The sequence below is a fragment of the Terrapene carolina genome, unplaced genomic scaffold, assembly GCF_002925995.2.
Source record: "Terrapene carolina triunguis isolate 2854851 unplaced genomic scaffold, T_m_triunguis-2.0 Scaffold32264, whole genome shotgun sequence".
NCBI classification, from domain to species: domain Eukaryota; kingdom Metazoa; phylum Chordata; order Testudines; family Emydidae; genus Terrapene; species Terrapene triunguis.
The window spans coordinates 1,385-5,407 of NW_020696615.1; positions in this window are offsets into that span (position 1 = coordinate 1,385).

Sequence of the window (4,023 nt, forward strand, 5' to 3'; positions counted from 1 at the left end):
TGAGGGTAGTCTTGTAAGTGGAGATGGTGGTGGGTACAGTGGAGGTGGTAGTGAGGGTAGTCGTGTCCCTGGAGGTGGTGGGTACAGTGGAGGTTGTGGTGAAAATAGTCATGTCAGAGGATGTGATGGGTACAGGGGAACTGGTGGTGAGGGAAGTCATGTCAGGGGATGTCATGGCAGGTAAAGTGGAGTTAGTGAATGGAATGGAGATGGTGGTTATGGTAGAAGTGTCAGTAGACGTGGTGGTGGGTATAATGGAGTTGGTTGTGAGGGTAGTGGTGTGAGTGGACATGGTGGGCATAGTGAATGTGGTGGTGAAGGTCCTGGTGTCAGTTGACAAGGTGGGGGAAGTGGAACTGGTGGTGAGGGTATTGGTGTCAGTAGAGGTGATGGTGGGTACAGAGGAGGTGGTGGTGAGGGTCATCGTGTCAGTGGAGGTGATGGTGAGTGTAGCTGTGTCAGTAGAGGTGTCGGTGGCTACAGGCAAAATGGTGGTGAGGGTTGTCATGTCAGTGGAGGTGGTGGTGAGTGTTGTTGTTTCAGCAGGGGTGGTGGTGGGTTCAGTGGAGTTGGTGGTGCGGGGAGTCGTGTCACTAGAGGTTGTGGTGGGTACAGTGGAGGTGGTGGTGAGCGGAGTCGTGTCTGTGGAGGTGGTAGTGGGTACAGTGGAGGTAGTGGAGAGGGTAGTCATGTCAGCGGAGGTGGTTGGTACTGTGGAGGTGGTGGTGAGGGTTGTCATGTCAGTGGAGGTGGTTGGTACTGTGGAGGTGGTGAGGTTAGTCACATTAGTGGATGTGGGTGTGTGTACAGCGGAAGTGGTGTTGAGCATGGTGTTGTCACCATAGGTGGTGGTTGGTAGAGTGAACGTGGTTGTGAGTGTGGTTGGATCAGTTGTGGCTGTGTTGGGTACAGTCGTCGAGAAGTTGTGGTAGATGTGGTGTGTGTTGTTGCAGGGGTTGTTGTAGCTGCAGTGGAGGTCGTAGTGTTTGTCGTTGTCATTGTCGCTGTAGAGGTCGTGGGTCTGGTCACCTCAGTCGTGGTGCTGTTTAGAGGCGGTTTAGTGGTGATGTTAATGATGTCGCATTCACACCGCAATCCCCAGTAGTCAGGTGGACATTTGCATGCTGTTCCAACTGGCGTGCCACCATTCACGCACACAGCGGTGCTGTCCTCATTCTCGCACAAGGAACCCCAGTATCTTAGTGTGCAGATGCACTCCATTCCCAGTGCCGTGGCACCGTTCTGGCAGGCTGTGGCTGTGTTCTCGCTCTCGCACCGGGCACCAGAATAACCAGGTGGGCAGATGCAGTGAATGCCGACAGGAGTGCCCTCGTTCTGGCAGGCCATGGAGCTGTTAAAGTTCTCACACCAAGGACCAGAATAACCAGGTGGGCAGGCGCACTCAGTTCCCACAGCTGTGCCCCCATTCTGGCATAAGACTGAAAGACACAATATTCCCCATCCGGTATTTAGCATGAAAGAGGACACAATCCAAATTCAGGTGAAAGACCCACGTTTCCCGGCCAGGACTGGGGAGAGAATCCAGTGGTTCCGAACTCGCAGCCACCCTCCACACTCCACTCTAATCTAGACTGCATGGTCCTGCAAAAGATGGTAATAGAACCCAGGAGCCCTGGCTCCCAGCCCCCCCGGCCCCCTTTCCCTCCTAGAGGCACAGAGAGAACCCAGGAGTTCTGGCTCCCAGCACCCCCTGCTCTAACCGACTAGGCTCCAGTCCTCTCCCAGAAGCAGGGAGAAAACCCAGGAATCCAATGGAACTGGGAGAGGAAAGTCCATCAATAGATTCATAAAGTCCAAAGCCAGGAAGGACCATTGTAATCATCTAGATTCCATGCCCAAGCACATGACCAAATCGTCTGCCAATGAGAACTCTTGACACGCATGGCTGGACCAATGACACCCAACAGAATTTTTGCATGCAAATTAACTGTAGAAGAAGAGTGATGATTGGCTGAGTCAGGGGTCGGCAATGGGGTGCCTGCAGGTGCCATGGCGCCCACGTACTGGCTGGCGGACGAGCATCCGCCGAAATGCCGCCGACAAGCAGCAGCATCCAGAGGCGTTGCCGCTGAAATGCCGCTGATTTTAGGTGGCGACACCTCTGGATGACGCTGCTTGTCGGCGGCATTTCAGCGGATGCTCGTCCGCCGCCACGGTCCTCCGTGGCTCGTCGTCTGGAACCCGCCAGACGAAAAAGGTTGGGGACCACTGGGCTGAGTTATTGCTCATGTCACCATGTCCCCACCTAGAGTTACATAAACTGTATCCCTTACCCTACCTTTAGCCTATATTAGATCAGATGAGGTGAAAATTACTAATTGCTTAATTGCAACATCGGCTCTTCAAGTCGGGCCGGCACGCAATGCTTGGATGACTTGTCCCATCGGCAGAGTTTGCAATCTTTGCGTTTTCCCATGGCTAAGATTGATCAGGACAAAGACAGAGAGTGACACAAAATGCTAAATAACAGAATTACTGGTACCATCTCAGGAAATGCATCCTGTGCCCAAGCCAGAGGTAGGGGGCAGGGCTGGATTAACTTTTTGTGGGCCCGGCGCCAAACATATTGGTGGGCCCCCATGTGGTTGTGATGAACCCCTTCCAGATATGGTCCTAGCATGACAGCACCATTGATGCCATAGTAAATGTGGTATTGCCAGGATGGGAATGAAAACATTTATTCAAAAACAAAATAAGATATTTGAAGCCAAACTGAGACCTCCATTCAGCCCATAGAGAACAAACTGGGCTAACACCAATGTATGCAGAACACCACTGAATTTGGTTTGTGTGGGAGGGGGGTTGTTTGTTAGTTTTGTCTTTTTTCTTTAAACACTCAGGGCCTGCTTAGGGCCCTGAACACAAGTGCTTAATTAGCACACTTATGAGCCATATTAAGCCCGGCTGCAGCAGTCAGTGGTGTTGCACCTGCATCTCCCCCCCACCACCACCCAAAGTTATGTTTCCTAAATACATTTTTTGAAAGCTGCATTTTCTACTTTGGTACAATAATATTTACAAAACTTTGGGGCGGGGTGTGGGGAGGAAAATTGCTGGTGCCCATCTTTTGCAGGGAGAAAGGACCACTGAAACACACACACTTTACCACAAAGGCTACCACAATCCAGCCTCAAGTTCCTACCCCAATCTTCACACCTGGGCTCTCCTCCCATCCCTCCTACTGTCCCCATCCCACACAACTAACCCCCTAACAAAGGCTCTCCTCAATCTCCCTGCTACTGCCCACTCCCTACACACTTTCACCCCAGGGCTGTCATCTCCCTCTCTTCTACTACCCCCCTTCTACACACATACACTGAGCCAACCCCCACCTTTAACCCAGACTCTCCCCTCCCTCCCTCTGCCCCCTGCCACACCAACCCCCACCTTAACACCCTGCTTCTCCTACACCCCCCACACGGAGTCACCGCCAGCTCCCCCATTGCACCTGGACTTGCCCCACAACTGCCCCGTTCCCCCAAAACTGGGCTGTGCCCCTTCCCCTCCCCAGAGTGCAGGGAGGTAGTTTCTGGGCATTCCCACTGGCAGGGGGCGTGGCAGCCAGCACTGACAAGTCCCGCTGTCACTGCCCCCCCTGCTCCCAGGCACCACAGACAATGCGTGTGTGAGGGGGTGCTGAGGAGGTGTGAGGGGAGTGCAGGGTCAGGGAAGGGCCAGGGGCTCAGGGGGCTGGGGGGGTGCAGGGGTTAGGGTGGGCAGGGGGCTGGGGGGTGGGCTGGGGTCGGGGGGGTGCTAGGGGGAAGCCCTGCTGGACTTCTGATGTAAACAATAAGGCTGAATCGAAACAAAACTCAGCCTTAGGTACATAGTCTAGCTGCCTTGGTATCATCTTTATAAATCTTATCAGAAACTTTATGAGCCAGACTTTGGGTGCATGAAAATGCCATGGGCGTGTAGAGCATTCATGGACTTTGGTGGCATTAAGTGTTGTAGGTGTTTGTGTTGTCATGACTCCCCAGGGTCGTGTGTGTGTGTGTGTGT